Source organism: Jaculus jaculus, chromosome 12, assembly GCF_020740685.1.
Source record: "Jaculus jaculus isolate mJacJac1 chromosome 12, mJacJac1.mat.Y.cur, whole genome shotgun sequence".
NCBI classification, from domain to species: domain Eukaryota; kingdom Metazoa; phylum Chordata; class Mammalia; order Rodentia; family Dipodidae; genus Jaculus; species Jaculus jaculus.
Window position 1 is genome coordinate 2,928,684 of NC_059113.1, and position 18,187 is coordinate 2,946,870.

Consider the following 18,187-nt stretch of genomic DNA (forward strand, 5'->3'; position numbering starts at 1 on the left):
CCTGACACTTCTGGTGAACTGTTTTGAGATACCCCCCTCTTCACAAAAGTATTGTTGATTTCTGTTGTGGTCCTTTACCAGAGCTGGAATTCTGCTATCTGGGCATTCAGCCTCCAAAACTGTAAGCTGAATAAACTTTTCTTCTTTATAAAATAAACTTGCCTTGAGTATGTATTTCATTATAGCAGTTGAAAGCAAGTTAATGGTCGGTCTGTGGGTGCCATCATGGTGGATGCAGCCAGTAAGGTGCTCCTGGGCTTGGGTCTCACCATCCTGTCCCAGCCGCTCATGTATATGAAAGTGCTCATCCAAGTGGGGTATGAGCCCCTCTTCCTCCAATAATAGGGCGGCACGTGTGTCAGCTTCCTGGTCTTTTTTGTTATGCTCAGCACATTGCAAGCATCAATGGGAGGCGTGGATTGTTCACAGACTTAACTCCAAGACTGCACTCAGGAGTCCTTGGAACTGTGGTCCATGGTAAGGTCTTAGAGTATCACCAGGAGTGTGACAAACCTGAGGAGTCAGGACATGGAAATGGAGAAAAAGAAGGCTCATGTTCCCTTGACAGTTATCAAGGAGACAGGTCGAGAGGTGATTGCTCATTCTGCTGCTGCCCTGCCCACATGTCCCTTCCACGTGACCACTCTGAGATCAAAGGTACAATCCACTGGCAGAGAGGCTAAGTACTGTGGACTTTGTGACTCTATTGCGACCATCTACTGGGAAGAAGGCATCCCAGGATATTTTGCAGGGCTGATCCTCCTAGGTGACATCATTTCTTTGTGGCTCACTGGCCTACCTCATCAATACCTATGCAGTGGACAGTGGGGTTTCCACCATGAATGAAAATTGGAAAGCCATCACTTTCTTCCTTCTTGAAGGTATGTAGGGCTGCCATTTTCTTTGTCCTTTTCATGCTATTTCTTCCCATTCCAGAGTGCACAAGGAACCTATGCAGAGGCCACATAGCATCTCCCAGCTGCACTGAAAATGCTGTCTATTTCCAGAACTGATTGATTGTTGTAGCTGACAACAGTGATCACCTCTTGAAAAGTTAAGTGAAAGTACACCAAGCTATTAAATGTGAGCTTATGGGATTTTTTTTTTAACCTCAGGAGAGGAAGCCATATTAAACATTTATTATGATGCTTAGCACTGAATATGTGTGTGATTTGAAATGAGTGGTTTCTACAGGAGGATATAAAGAGCAAGAAAGCAGAAATTCTGGATCATGTTTCTGTGCCTTTTCCCAGATTACTATTTGACCTTGAGAAAGTAAGTCTTCTTCCTGCTTCAATTTTCCCGTGAGTCAAATGAAGATGACAATACCCATTAGCTTTTACATATTTCCACCTTGTAAGGAAAGGAGTTGCCATCAGGATTAATGAGACGATATTTGTAAACAGCTTTGAGCGCTTTGGGAGGCAGATGGTCCATAAATACAAATTATTAATAAAGTATTTGTGCTGGTGATTGCATGGAGTACTAACAGTTCTGGATAAAGAAGCCATCAGCTGCATGGCTCGTCCCGTGGCTGTGGGAGCAGGGCTATTGGATAGAGGAGCTAGGTATCTTAGAACGTGAACTGTGGAGGTAGAGCACCTACTGTAACGATAGAAAGTAATTGTGTTAGCATGTTTCTGGTCATAAGGACAGGAGAATGCCTTGGGATATCTCAATGTTGATGTGGAGTAGAGGAACTCTAAAAGACAGAACATGAGAACAAATTCTATAGCTGAAACATCACACTCTAAACAAGTGTAAACTCTCTCAATCCTGCCAGAAAAAGCAAACAGTTTTTGAAAGACCAGAGGACATCTGTGTCCTTCAACCTAATTTATTGTATTCTCAATATCACTGAGCTTCTTCCTACTAAAGTTTATTTTTATTTATTCATTTGTAAGTGGGGGTAGGCCAGCTACAGCCGCTTGTCAGTGCCAAGAAACTCCAGACGCATGTGCCTCTATGCCTATCATCTTGCTTCATATGGACAATGGGAATCAGACCCAGGTTGGCAGGCTTTGCAAACAAGTGCCTTAACCCAATAAGCCATCTCCCCAACATTCTTCTCTTTGTTAATGCAATTGTATTGTGTTTCCTTTTCATTCATTTATTTAGTTTTATTGAGACAGAGTCTAATATAGCCTTGAACTGACTATACAGCCAAGGATGACCATGAGTTTCTCATCCTCTTGCTTCACCTACCAAGTTCTTAGATTATAAACATGGGATAAAATGCCCTCCACAGTGTCTTGTGTGTTTGTGATTAGGCCTCATCCTCGATGCTCAGCTGGGGGAGCCTTTGGGAGCTGGAGCCTTGCTGGAGGAGGGCAATCACCAGGGCAGGCTTTGAGGTTCAGTAGTCCAGTTTGCTGGGTGTTCCAGGAGGGCGCGCAGCTGCTGCTTCCTCCAAGCCATGTGACAGGTGGGGCGCCCTGCCGTGCGCCTGCGCCACGCTGTCCCTGCCACAGTGACACTGCCCTCAAAACTGGAAAGCAAAACAAGCCTTTTCCTAACATAAGCAGCTCCTGGTCTTTTGTCAACAATGAGAAGGTAACTGCTCAGTGCTACCAGTCCTGTTGGGGAATCAACCCCAACCTTTGCTCATGCTGGGCATACACTCCAACTCAGCTCCACCCTCATGGCTCCTTCGGGTTCATGCTTTTGATTTTCTTATCTGTCTTTCTTATTTGCTTTTTCCCATCAGTGGCTTTCTCTTACAAATCTAATGAAGTTGCATTGTCAAGTTGAGGTATAAGAAGACATGTGGAGAAGTCCTGCTGCTAGTGAATTCTATGCTCGCATCTCTGTTTCTCTGCATTAGCCCAGAGTGGCCTTGAACTCAACCTTCTGTCAACCCAAGTGCTAAGATTACAGGTGTTCCCCTACACTCTGCTTATATATTGATTTTATAGACATTTATTGCCTTCACTAAAATTATTTTAAAAAATTCTCATATTTACTGATAGTTTTTACTCTTAGAATTTTCATCACTCTAATTAAAGTGAAAGAAACACAACATTACAAAGAAAACATAATATACTATTATCAGTTTTGAGACATAAAATAAAGATGCAGAGGCTTTAAGACATATAATTAATGACAAGCTGATGTTTAGACAATAAGGACTTTTAAAAGTTTAAGTCATGTAGAAAAAGTTTTAAAAAACTGTTCATAATATAAAGCCATAGCTCTCATTATATTCTCAAGCCTGTTAACATCTCTCTCACTATAAACTCAAGTGTTTTCTTAAGCAAGTTTTGGGTGAATCAAAATCAAAATGAAGGACTATGCAGAAAAAAAAAGTTGAAACACTACTTACAAAAATTCTGAGACAATAAACTGGGTGTGGTGGCACACGCCTTTAATCCCAGCTCTCAGGAGACAGAGATAGGAAGATCACCATGAGTTCAAAGCCACCCTGAGACTCTGTAGTGAATTCCAGGTCAGCCTGGGTAGAGTGAGACCCTATCTCAAAAAACAAACAAAACAACAAAAACAAATTCTTAGACAGAAGAAAACCATCACTTTAAAAATCTACAGCCTTATGTTGTGTCCATCAAATTGCCTCTAAATATTTGTTAACTCCCATAGATTGCTCCGCTCTTACCTCATGTCACCAAAGCTTCTTTCTGCAGTTGGTGCTAAGTACTGGGGAGACTTAGAGCTTGTTGAATGCAAACAGTAAGGGACAAGTGCTCAGTACTGAACGAAACATCTCTGTTACACTTTCTGAAGTTCAGGAAACTGTGAAAGTGAGGGCAGAAAAAATGTAAGAGCAACAGGGTGGGGCAGAGTGCTGTGGAGCCCTGTCCTTTAGGCCTGGAGAGGACGTTTCATTTACCACTACCCGGTGACTGCCGTTGTCTGCACAAGACATGCACAACATCAGCCCATTTCTATTCTGCATGGGTAGAGGGGGAAAAGGCACATTGAACAGGCAGAAGAACAAGGTGGCAAGAAGAGGTTCAGTGGACAGGGGATGGGGAGCTTGTAAGAAAAGGTAATGGGAAGGGATTGTGATTGAAATGCATTATGTACATGTGTGACAATAACTTCAAGGGACTAGTTAAATAAGGATAAAAATAAACTAGGCATCGGCTCAAGAAATAACAAAAATAGCAGCGTTCAAGTAAACCCACGAACAACTAGAGGGATAAATATAAATGAAATAAAAAGCAAAACAATGACAGAAAATAATAAGTAGAAGTACTAAAAGAAAAATGTTATAAAAATAATTAATTAGAAAAATAAAAAGGTAGATTTAGAAAGTAAACCTAAGATTTAAAAAATATTTTATTAACCTGAGAGAGATAGACAGTGTATGTGTCACATTCAATGAAGAGAATAGGCATGCTAGGACCTCCAACTACTGCACAAGAATTCCAGATGCATATGCCACCTTGTAGATCCAGCTTTACATAGGTACTGGGGAATCAAACCTGGGTCCTTTGGCTTTGCTGGCAAGCATCTAAACTGCTAAGCTATCTTTCTAGCTCTTATAAGAATTTTTTAAAACCATACCTGTGGATGGAATAATTAAAGAAAAAACATGTAATTTAAGAAAAAAAACATAGTCACAGAAAAAAAATCATGATTTTGTCTCAAAATTTTAGAATTATATGAATGATTTCCTATAAAAGTATGAATGACCAATATTGACTCAAGGGAAGTTAAAAGCTTGAATTGATAGATTTTTGGATTTGGTGATTAGAAGGGAAGGCAGTGTACAAAAATAAGTATAACTGGTTATGGGAACTGGACATAAAGTCCAGAATCAGATCAAAACAAGATTTTGTAATTCATGAAAGTATAATAAATAACAACAGGGATGGTGTTTCAAGTAAGCCTGGAACAGAGTTTTCCAGTCGGTGGACTGGGTAGCCTCTTTTTTGTGTGTGTATGCTTGTGTTTGGATGCGACTATGTGAATACAGATGTTGTTCTCTAGAGAACAACATGGGGCTCATTCATCAGATGCCATCCACCTTTGTGAAACTGCCAAGAGGGCTACCTTGGCTGCCAGCAAGCCCCAGGATTCTGACTCTCTTTGTCTCCCCAGTGCTGGATTGCAAACGTGTGCCGTCACATGCAGCATCTGCATGTTTGTAACACACGCCCTAGGGGTTGAACCCACGTCCTCTTCGTTGCATGCCCAGCCCTTCACTGACTGAGCTGTCCCCAGCCATGGATAAGTTAATCGGAGGGATGCAGTTGCCGTCCACTCAGTCTCTGAACTGGCCTCTCTGAGTCATTCTTCGGCCATGAACGCCGCAGGCACCGCAAGGTCTCTGACTATGACTGAACAGTTCCCTAAAACGACAACTTCAGGTTACTGCATTCCAAATGTTCTCGTTTATTCTTTTTATTTATTTTTGGTGGTGCACACATTTTTTCTAAACTTTTTTTTGTTGACAACTTCCATAATTGTAAACAATATCCCATGGTAATTCCCTCCCCCCACTTTCCTTTTGAAACTCCACTCTCCATCATATCCCCTCCCCCCTCAATCAGTCTCTTTTATTTTGATGACATGATCTTTTCTTCCTATTTTGATGGTCTTGTGTAGGTAGTATCTTGTTCTTTTTATTAATTATTTTTATTATTATGGATTTTGCAGTATGAACATATTGCATATTGGTCATATTCCCATTAGGTTACACTTTCCACGGAGGGCCCTCCTCAGCGGGGTCATGAATGCATTAGTCAGCCTCTGTGGAGAAGGGAGGAAGAGACAAGGTCTCCAGATATACCTTTGCACTCTGCCTCTTTCGTACCTCTGCTCCTCTTCCTTGATGTTCTCTGAGCCCTGGTGATGTGCTATACGTCTCCTTCTGTGTTGAGCTCTCTGCGTCTTCTAAATTTCTGCTTTGGTGAGTGTTGCGTCTCCTTGGTGACGATGACCACCCCCTGGAGGAGACTGTTGGGCTAGCAGTGAGAGTGGCACTCAAGGTTAAATCACCACTTCCTCTGGTATGTCTTGAGCCCTGGTACACGGATAGACAGACAGAGAGAGAGAGAGAGAGAGAGAGAGAGAGAGAGAGAGAGAGAGAGAGCACGCACATGACTCATTCATCTAGTGCCAAGCAGTTGGCTGGCTTTTGTTTGTTTTGGTTTCCTGAGATAGGGTCTTACTGTGGCTCAGGCTAGCCTGGAATTCATTATGTAGTCTCAGGGTAGCCTCGAACTCACAGCAATCCTCCTACCTCTGCCTGCCAAGTACTGGGATTAAAGGTATGCACCACCACTCCTGGTTCTTTATGTGTATTGATAGATCTTGGGTCTCCCCATTATTCATTGTCATCTGGTTCCAGGTCATCCAGCACTACTTACTGTCCCAGACTAGAGTAAGATCAGCTCCCGATCTTTGCTGGTGATACTGGCCAGGCTTTGCGGGGGGAGCGATTCTATTTCAGTTAATATGAATGATTTGATGTTCTGTGAGGGAATATCAATTCAAAATTATGTTTTCTCTAAGTGCTTGATAAGTCACACGTTGACAATTGATAGGTTATCAAATGTACTTAAAGCTCCTTATGTACTAGATGTTACATCAAGTGATTTTTACATTCTATCTCATTTATTTTTTGAGGGAGAATCCATTAATTTGCTTGTCTAACAGAGCAAAAAACAGAATGGTTAAGAAATTTGCACAAAAGCACATGGTCATGAAAGGCCTGAGATTCCAGCTCTGGTTATCTTTCTCCATGTGCTTCTCTCCACTGCCTGCATGTCCCCTCTTTTCCCTCACAGGCTTAAAGCAACGGTACACATGATAATAAGAATGCATATTCACACTCTGATCAGCCTGCATGCAAACGCCAGCCTCCAAAATCATCTCAGATTCTGAAGTCTCACGATGCCTCCACTTTATTTTGTACTTTCATAGATTTTTACTTACCTGAAAATATCTGTTGTTATTGTTTTAATGGAGAAAACACAAGCAGTTAAAATATTGAAAAGAACAATGCTCAAAATTGACATAAGCAGCCACCTCACTTAGTGAAAATACTGAATGCTAATACCTGTTCTTTTTAAACTCCATTCGTCATCACTATATTTTTAATTTCTATTTTTAGATTTATTTTTTAGAAAATACAACCAATATGCATATACTATTTTTACCTATCCTTCCCCCTCCCAATTAGTAATATAGAAGCAGTTCCACACTGTTTTAAATTATGTGCTTTTCAAAAATATGTTTTAAAGCCAAGTGTTAATTAACTCTAATGGCAGATCCTGTACTCAGAGTGGGGGAGGAAGCATGGGGGGGTTCTTCCTGGAGCAAAAAGCATCACAAAGCCCTTGGGATCCACAGGCATCACCTTCTCAGCCATGAGCCATGAGCTCTTTGAGAGCAGCTTTCCTGGCCATGAGATGGCCCTGGAGGTGGTGGCCAGTATGTCACCAGCATTTAGGAGGATGACACAGCGGCTCTCAAACCTGAAAGGGCCAATTCAGGAAATTCACCTTCACTTTTATGCAATTTTCAATGCCTCTGTTGTTTCTGGGAGAAAAGTGGGATGGAACTCATCTATAAATGTTTTTATTTATTTATTTGCAATGGGGGTGTGGGGTAGAATGACACACCAGGGCCTCCAGCCACTGCAAACAAACTGCAGATGCACGGGCCACTCTGTGCATCTGGCTTTACATGGGTACTGGGGAACGGAACTCAGGTGTCCTAGGTCTTTAGGCTTTGCAGGCAAGCGCCTTAACTACTAAGCTGTCTTTCCAGCTCTGCACTTCATATTTACTTATTCTAAAGATGGCCCATCGTTCTCTGATTATGACATTTGAATCTACCATACTCATTTTTTTTTTCTTTCAGTTTTTTGAGGTAGGATTTTACTCTAGTCCAGGCTGACCTGGAATTCACTATGTAGTCTCTCAGGGTGGCCTCGAACTCACCGTGATCCTCCTACCTCTACCACCTGAGTGTTGGGACTAAAGGCGTGTGCCACCATGCCCGGCTACCATACTCATTTTAAAATTTTTTGTTTATTATTATTTATTTATTTGAGAGCAACTGACACAGAGAAAAAGGCAGATAGAGAGAGAGAGGGAATGAGTGCACTAGGGCCTCCAGCCACTGTAAACGAACTCCAGACGCGTGCGCCCCCTTGTGCATCTGGCTAACGTGGGTCCTGGAGAATCGAGCCTTGAACTGGGGTCATTAGGCTTCACAGGCTAACCACTAAGCCATCTCTCCAGCCCCTCATACTCATTTTTTTAATTTTTTTTATTTTTTATTAATTTATTTATTTGAGAGCGACAGACACAGAGAGAAAGACAGATAGAGGGAGAGAGAGAGAATGGGCGCGCCAGGGCTTCCAGCCTCTGCAAACGAACTCCAGACGCGTGCGCCCCCTTGTGCATCTGGCTAACGTGGGACCTGGGGAACCGAGCCTCCAACCGGGGTCCTTAGGCTTCACAGGCAAGCGCTTAACCGCTAAGCCATCTCTCCAGCCCTCATACTCATTTTTAATAAGCCAATGATTCTTCTATTGACTTTCAGCTGGTGGAGTGAAGAGAAATCTACATTATGACTTCATCAAATAACCTTTGAGACTATTATATTAGTTTCTTAGGGCAGTTATTAAAAATTGTCACCCTAAGAGTACCTTATGACATTTATTCTCTCACAGTCCAGAAACCAGAGTTCAGAAGACAAGATGTGGATGGGACTGAGTTCTTCCAAAGGAAAGGGTCCCTTGGTGTCTCTGACAGCTTTCTAACTGTTGGCATCCCGTGGTGCATCCCTCCAGTCTCTACCTCTCCTGTCATGTGTTCATTTCCAACCTGTGTCCTTTCTTCTGTTTCTCACAGGAACAATCGCTAGAGTTGAATATGCTCAAATAGTCCAGTATTATCCCTTCTAGATATCCTTTGTGATTTCATCTGCAAAGAACATTTTTTTCCACAAAAAAAGTCACAGTCATAGAAAATAAGGTAGACTTCTTTGGAAAACAGCACCAAAAACTGCAGGTGTGTGGGAGGCATATTTAACCTGCTATGCTCATATGTTCCAGACGGCTTGCATGTGAGCTGGTGTGACAGACGTGTAAGCAATTATAACACAGTATATCAAGTGCTAGGGACGGAGCCTGGGGCTGAAGAGATGGAATGGCCAACACTGATTTGGGCTCGACACGATCTAGAGCCATCTCCAAGACAAAGCTCTGGGGATGTCCATGAGGGGCGTTCTAGACTGGATTAATTGAGATGGGAAGATCCACCCCTAACTGTGAGTGATACTATCCCTAGCCAGGCTGAAGTCCTGAGCAGAATACAAAGGAGAAAGCAAGCAGCGCACCAGCACCCACACTCCACTCTAGACTGCAGAGGCTGCGTGATGGGCAGCCTCACCCCGCTGCTGCCGTGCCTTCCCGCCAGCATGGCCGTGTCCCCTGGACTGTAAGCAGAAACACCCCCTTCCTTCTGGAGTTGCTCCACAGAGATTTGGTTCCACAATGATAAATTAGTATAGGAGATGAGGATGGGAAGTAGTATTTCAGGTTGAAACAAGATGATTAGTTCTGGGATTTGGTGATAAAATTTTTTTAAAAAAAGTTTAATTTTAAATATGGTTAATTTAAAATTATTTTATTTATTCATTTGAAAGGAGAGAGAGAGAGAAAATAGGTATGCCAGGGACTGCAGCCACTGCAAACAAACTCCAGATGCATGTGACACTAAGCATCTAGCTTTATATGGGTACTAGGGAACCGAACGTGCGTTATTAGGCTTTACAGGCAAACACCTTAACCCCTTAGCCATCTCTCTAAACCAGATATGATCATTTTAAAAAAATATTTCATTATTTATATATTTGTTTGAGAAAAAGAGAGAAAAAAGGTAGAGAGAGAAAGAAAGAGAGAGAGAGAGAGAGAGAGAGAGAGAGAGAGAGACTGGACACCCCAGGGCCTCCAGCCACTGCCAGGGAACTCCAGATACACATGCCACCTTCTGCAACTGGATTATGTGGGGCCTGGGAAATGGAGCCTCAGTTCTTTGGCTTTGTAGGCAAGTGCTAAAACTGCTGAGCTATCTCTCCAGCCCCCAAATATGGTTAATTTAACCATGGTCAAGAAGCAACATGTCGCTAGGCGTGGTGGCACATGCCTTTAATCCCAGCACTCGGGAGGCAGAGGTGGGAGGATGGCTGTGAGGTCACCCTGACATTACATAGTTAGTTAATTCCAGGTCAGCCTGGGCCAGAGTGAGACCCTACCTCGAACCCCTCCCCCAAAAGAAAAAGAAGCGACATGATCGAATGTTGGCTATCGACGTTGGATGTCAGGGAATGGCAGGAAGTGGGGTGACATGCAGAACAAATACAGTGGCTGTGGACACATCCAGACACGCGTGCCTAACGTGACTACACTGTCACTACCCCACTGAAATTCGCTGTGAGGTCTCCTCTGTGTACTGGGGTGACGAGCCTTCTTTTGAACGAGGAGGTCTGAGTGCCTGCTATTAAAATCCCGAGCTTCCCTCTGTTCCTACTTCCAAGATACCTCTCTTTATTTCCCCTTTAAATGTTTTGTGTAGGCCTCTCCTTGCTCCCCTTGCCTGGCATGCAGCCTCCAGATTCCACCCCATCTCCTTTCTCCAATTCAATCACGTCACAGGCCAGCAACAAGCCACACTGAGTCATTTTCACATCACTGCTCACCCATGTGACGTTCCACAGGGGAAGACACTGTCACACTCTCCTGTCTGTCCTCAGCCTCCAGAGCCTACTGAGACGAGGGTGCTCACTAAATGAAAGACGTGGGGAGAAAATGTACTTGTTGTATTTAGAGGCCAGTTTTATGGAAGGAAGCACTGAAAACCTCAGTGCAAGATTTACCTTGTAACATCAATAGTGAAATGTTCTAATGATCTCCACATTGGTTTTAAGCCAACATTACAGGGCTCTAGTAAAAAAAAAAACAATTTCTTCGTCAATACTTTGCTAATCTTTTTTGCTTCTGCTTCCTGGATAAGGCTCCCCATTTCCTTGTCTGTCTTTCTCTTAAGACTTGAGTGGGTACTGTGCTAAACCACTCCACAGGAGACGAACTAAACAATGGTTGGTGACAGTCAGTTCAAAGGTCACCTTTAGGCACATAGGTGAGCTAAACTTCAACAGCCCGTGAGCGCTGCTTTTACAACCCTTCTCAGCTCCTGCACCAGGAGTCAGCCATGCAGGGCACGCTGCACAGACCTGCCAGGCGGCACGATGTCCGACAGAGCAGACTGGCAGCCAGCACGGTAGGCAAGTGTACCAGTAGGCATAGCTGGCCCTCGGTTCAAGCCAATTGTCATTGAAGATGGAGGTTGAGGGTTGGCTCCTTGCCAGATGATCATTCCAAGGGGAAATAAAAAAAGGGGAGATTTTAAAAGCATGATATGAAAGGAAAACAAAATAAGTGGCTATTTTGCACCTTCTAAATGAAAATCAGTGTGCTAAGCCACCAGCTTCTAATTTAGTGCTTTATAAATTTGAGCAGGTATAGAAGGTTTCTATTTTATTTTTATTTTTTGTCTTACCTAACTTAGAATTACTCCTGAAACATTTTTTTCCACTTTCAAAATTGGGTTTTAGATTTGGGAGAAGGCCCAGAGTATAAAGTATTTGCTATGTTAGCATCTGAGTCTGGATGCAGAGAACTGAAGTAAAACGACAGGGCTGTAGCTGGTAATCCCAGGGCTGGGAAAGCAGAAACCAGCAGTCCCTGGAGCCCAGTGGCTAGCTAGTCTACCTGAACTAGTGCCTCTAAGTTCAGTGAGAGACCTTATCTTGGGCTGCAGAGATGGCATCATGGTTAAAGTGTTTGCCTGTGAAGCCTAAGGACCCAGGTTTGATTCCTCAGTACACACATAAACCAGATGTACAAGGTGACACATGCTTCTGAAGTTTGCAGTGGCTGGAGGCCTTAATATGCCCATTTTCTCTCTCTTCCTCTTTCTTGCTCTCTCAAATAATAAATAAATCCTGTTTTAAAGAGTAAAAGTGTATAGAGGTTGAAGAAAACACACAGCATCTATCTCTGGCCTCCACATGCATGAACACACACATGCATGCACATCCATTCACACATGAAATGCCTGTATTCACCCATATACAATTTCTATCACATGCACATACACCAAAAATTGAACCTTTGTAGAATGTTCCTTTGAAGAATTCAGGAAAGGGAGCTTAGTGGCCAATCAGATTCTTACTATGTGAGCCTGAATGTTGTACCCAGGAAGCATGAAGATTACATTCTGGAGAAGTCATTTCCTTAATGTTTAGCAGAAGTAGTCAAGCTACTGCTCTTCAGGGGAGAAGATGAAGTTTGCTTGGTGTCACAGTAGCTTTAAAATGATTCAAGTGTCTCTGACTGCCATGGGCTGCCTGATGAGTCAGGATCATCTGTCCTCAATGCACTGCGATATACCCTTCTCTAGAGTAGAGGTTTTTATTTTGCCAGTCACCTTGTCTCTCACACGCCGACAGGGAAATCCTACCTGACAATGATATGAGCATGCATGTCTGTACATCCACACAACTGTGTCTCTCAACTTCAGGCCTTTAGTCTTTCCACAGCCCACACTGTCAACGGAAGCTCACTGTGAACCCAGGTCAGGCACCTCTGGCCCAGAGTGAAACCAAAATTTCGCATAGCAGAGAAGGTAGCCACACCACCATTCCAGTGTGCAAGGTCTAATGCTAAGTGTTCTATGTGCCTCCTCTCCTTTCACCAACAGAGAATTGCTGTTGCCACCTTACCAGTGGGTGAGCTCAGATGTATGCAAAACAGACAAAAAGTAACTTGTTTACGGATGCACAGTGGATCTGTGTTGGCAAAGGGTTTAGGATGCTAGTGATAAAGTCAGGAGTAGAGACTTTGGACAGAACTAGATTTGAGAGTGACCGCCCATAAGTTTCTGACTTCTCTTGGTCTCGGTGGTTCCATTGAAGTATCATAAGAAGTGCTGGCATGCCCTGATGAGAATAATGTGAGCATAGTGAGTCTGAACTGGCCGATATCAGGCTCAGGGAGAAAATAGGCATCCTCGTCCCTTCAGGAGTCACCCTGGATCTGATTCTTATTAACATGTGGGTGGAATGCCAAACATTCCAGTGCAAGCACATGCTGGGGCCCGATTCTCTTTTGCCTTTGATATGTTAGATGTCAAACCTATTTCCTCAAAGCAGACATGAGTTAATGTCCCTCTTTGGAAAGGCAGTGACACACACTCACACTAGAATGCACCATCACCAAGAAAATCATGTAACTTGGGCTGGAGAGACGGATTAGCAGTTAAGGAGCATGCCTGTGAAGCCTAAGGACCCAGGTTTAATTCTCCAGGTCTCACGTAAGCCAGATGCACATGGTAGGGCATGTGTCTGGAGTTCCTTTGCAGTGATTAGAGGCCCCCGCATGTCCATTCTCTCTCTCTGTCTCTCTCCTCTCTGTCTCTAATAAATATATTAAAATAAATCTTTTAAAAAAAGAAAGAAAATCATGTAAAGTATAAAGAAACTAACCTAATGTAGTTCCTGTACAGGGCCTGCAGCTTTTACCGGAAACAGACTTGACTTTATAGTTGTGACTGTGAGGGGAGCCGTGGCTGCACCCTTGAAGTTTTATTAATAGTAGCTGCAGCTTCTGGGTGAGCGATGGTTAAGACCTGGCTTCCATGACTATTTATTTTTCAGCAACCCGGATGCTTTCTATTCTCCCATTCGCCGAGGAAAACACCACGATTTGTCATCATGAAGCAGTCCCTTGCGGACGGTTAGATTTCCTCCTCTTTCTATCAGCTTTTAGCTGCTTCTTAGCTTTTATGAGCTCATCTTGTTTCCATGTTGCAGGTAAATTATTCTGCTTCGGAAGCTCTTAAAGACTGGTGCTCATTTCCCTGCATGCTTTAAATCTGAGCATATTCCAATCAATTCCTTCTCATAATTAGCAACACATCAAATACTCATCTGCATCGAGTCACAAGCTATCATTTTGCAGGACTCCAGCCACCCCGGGGTGGTGGGCTTGTGTGGCTGCTGTGTATTTTCATCCTTCTGATGTCACAGGATGTTGCTCCCTCCGGAACCAAGACACCACATGCCAAAAATGATTCCCAGCCTCACTCCCCACTTGTCGTCACCCTGGATTTAGTTATTTATTTTAAAATATTTTATTTATTTATTTGAAACAGAGAGAGAGAGAATGGGCATGCCAGGACCTGTAGCCATTGCAAACGAACTTCAGATGCATGTGTGATGTGCATCAGGTTTCCATGGGTTCTGGGGAATTGAATCTGAGTCCTTTGGACTTGTAGGCAAGTGAGTTCACCGCTAGGCAATCTCTCCAGCCTGTTATTTACTTAGTCGTATATTCTCATTTATTTTCAAAGAAAGAGAGAAAATGGTCATGCCTTTGCCTCCTCTCACTGCAAAGGAACTCTAGACACATGTACCTCTTTGTGTGTCTTGGCTTACTTGGGAACTGGGGAATCAAACCTGGGCCACTAGGCATTTGAAGCAAGTGCCTTTAACTGCTAAGCCATCTTACAGCCCCACCCTGCACTTAAACAGCTGTAGTGAATAGCTCCTGCACACTAGTTATGAGTAGATCATGTGTCCTAGATGTGGACTGTGAACTCGGCACTTTCACATTAACTTGTGCACTTAGTCAAAGTGTCAGGTGAAATGGTGTCTGTCTTGTGACTCACTTTGTAGAAATGCTTATATTCAAAGCCCGATACCTGTGTTTTGTGTTGATAACAGCCCAAGGACTTGGTAAATAAGGCAATGTGCTTTCTCATTATGAAGCTTGAGGAAGTAATTATGTTGATGTAAGTGTGTTCAAGGGCATGAGCCTGGACATGTGTTCCTCATGCTGAACGGTAGTATGCAAAGAGTAGACCCACAGATTCTCAGAGCCTTTACTTAAACATCTTTACTTGAGAAACAATTTTCTAAGGTGTGTTTTGTGGATGTGAGGAATCAGTTTTACTTAAATTACTTTGATTTAGATACAGAAAAGAGAACAAAAATAAGATTGCATATTTGGCTTCCTGTGTTAATATAAACAAACCAGACTTGATTTAGGCATAGGAATCCAGTCTTACTAAGTAATAAAACTCTAAAAAAGAATCAAAAAAGGGGGAAGTGTTGGGAGGGAGGGAGGGAATTACTATGGGATATTTTTTATAATCATGGAAAATGTTGATAAAAATTAAAATATTTTAAAAAATAAAAAAAAGAATCAGTACTTGTTGCAGTCAGGCTTGCATTGTTGGCAGAAATCCCCTGACCAAGAGCAGCTTATGGGAAAAAAAGGGCTTGATTTTGGCTTATAGGCTCAAGGGGAAGCTCCACGATGGCATGAGCAAAGGGTGGACATCACCCCTGGCCAACATCAGGTGGACCATAGTAACAGGAGAGTGTGCCAAACACTGGCATGGGGAAACTGGCTATAACACCCATAAGCCTTCCCCCAACAATATACTGCCTCAAAGAGGCGTTAATTCCCAAATACCCATCAGCTGGGAACCTAGCAATCAAAACACCTAAGCTTATGGGGGACACCTGAATCAAACTACCACATTCCACCCCTGTCCCCATAATTTTTATCAATCCTAATGATGTTCAAATATCCCCATAATCTAAGGTCTTTTAACTGAGCCATAATACCAAAAATTCCCCCCAAAACTCATGATAGCATGGAACAATCACTCACACTGCAAAAAATGGCATTGGGCATAGCAAAGAAATATTCAACCAATACAAGATTTAAACAGGGAAAACATGAAACTCTGTAGCTCTGAGTCTGAGAGACAAGTTTCCAAGTCTGATAATTCTAACAAGTCTCTGAAGTTCTAATTCCACCCCTCCAGCTAGGCTGCTCACAGTCCTGGAAAACTTCATCTGGGACTGGCTGGTCTCCTTAGCTGCCATCTCATGGTCCCTGCATCTCCACTGGGTCTCCACAGTTCACTCTCATGACCCTGGGACCTCCATGCAGGCCTCCACCAAACCTGCCTCACATTGCCCATGGCCATTTCCAAAACACAAGACCGCATTGCAAACTCAACGACCCTCTCTTTCCTGAATTACTATGTTCCATAATACTAGGTGGAGTGCCAATTGGTTAATCCAGGGGGAATAAAGCAGACTTTTAAGAACAGGACACTCCTTGAGCACTTAGGTTCCTTCAAAAGACTATGTTCTTACTGTTGCCCCAGGGCAGGTCAACTGGACCAATCTTGAAGGTTGTAACCTCTCATACAATTGCAGTTTGAACAGGTGGAAGTTTCAGCCCAAAGATTTCATTTCTGTGCCATAACCCTCTGCTCACACCAGTCCATTTCTACACACTGAAAACTTGCACAATGTCTCAGGACACAGCCATAATGGCAAGCCTTTCACACAAACTTCTTTTATCCCAGTCCAGGCAAAGCTCATTCTCACTCTCATAAGCCAAACCTCACAGTTCATAGTTCTTATTACATTCAGGTCTTTTAACTCTGACAAGAGTAGTCCACCAATCTGGACTAACAGCACTGAAAGGTGTCTTAGACCAAGGTTTCAAATCCTTCCACATTCCTCTTGAAAATTAGCTCCAAAAGGCCAAAGCTACACAGTCAGGTGTCTAGCAGCAGCCCCACGCCTGGTACCAACTTTCCTGTTGCAGTCAGGTTTGCAGTGCTGGCAGAAATCAACTTCCCAAGAGCAGCTTTTTGGGGGAAAAGGTTTGATTTTGGCTTACAGACTTGAGGGAAAGCTCCATGATGGCAGGGAAAATGATGGCATGAGTTGAGGGTACCCATGCAAAGTCAGACACACAAAATGGCACATGCACCTAGAGTTTATTTGCAGTGACGACAGGCCCTGGAGTACCCATTCTCCTCTCTTTCCTTGCAAACAAATAAAATATTTTTTTGAAGTCTTGAAAAAGTATTTAAGATATAGGTCAAGATATATATCTACTACAAAAGGCAACTTTTCTATTTTAGAAAGGATCATTGTCCCCAAAATTCGGTTTTAATCAGAGCCCTACATATGCTTACTTCTACTATGCCTTCACTAACCACACACACACACACACACACACACACACACACACACACAGGCGTACACTATGTCCAGAACTTTTACAGAAAATTGGATAAATAGGACATCACATCTATTCTCTGGTCTAGCAGAGTGATACTTTTGGGAAAAATTGGATCCATGGTTTGCTACAAGTTGCATGTTTCCAAATCACCTCTTCTCCTCAACCAGAAATATCATGGATATTGAAAATTGTCAGCAAAATTTCTCCGAAGCTAAACAATTTATGTTAAAAAGCCATGCCCTTCAATTTGTTCAGATTTCTTGTCTCCTATTGTTAAAGTGAAGGGAGAAAACTGGTAAAATGTCTACTCAGTGATTCAATCACTGTAGAGCAGGATCAAGCAAGCCAGTGAGTCATGCAGTAAGCCTCAGGCCCTGGAAATGGGTCGCCTCTCCACAGCAGTTAGACATCTGCAGCCAGGCCCAGCTCAGGTGGTCGAAATGTCATTTAAGAAGATTCTCTTAACGTCTTCCTGGGGGGCGGGGGGGAAACTGTCACTGACAACTATTTGTCTTCTCAAAGATACTACTTTCAAATACCTTTTCCTGCAAGCTGAAGAATATATTTAATTCCAGAGAAAAGCCTTTTAGCACCCTGAGAAATCCTTTTTGTTCAAAACTAATCAATTTTTGCTTTGTGCACAAAAGTAAAATACTTTGTCAAACTCTCTGCAGAAATCCTTTTAGCTATCTTAAAAAATACATTCGGTGCAGTCCTGGCTGATTTCTGTTATATGGGCAAAAATTTACTTTGTCAAATTATATTCTTCAGAAAGCCTTTCAACTGACTTAAAAAAATCCATTTTGTACAAAACAATGACCATGCATCAGCTCAGAGTGATTGCACAGTAGTTACTTAGCCTGGCAAATGGCAGCAAAATGTCAGCTGAAATGAAAGACACACCGCCCAGGGCTTATCAGGGAAAGTGCAGATGATTCATGTAACATCGTAAATAAGTACCGCCGACTTTGTGTTGGAGCAGGCTTAACAGCCGAGCTTCTCTTTCCAGCCACCGTGTGTTTCAAAGCAGCAGTAGCAAGAGCCTTACCTGGTGACAGTGACACATGCAAAGATAAGGTATGATATCGTTAA

The 18,187-nt window shown here is 42.8% G+C and overlaps 1 pseudogene; it reads left to right on the plus strand.

Moving 5' to 3' along the window:
• The first annotated feature begins 225 nt into the window (after nt 1-225).
• LOC101616078 overlaps nt 226-18,187 on the plus strand; it is an 80,362-nt pseudogene continuing 62,400 nt past the window's right edge.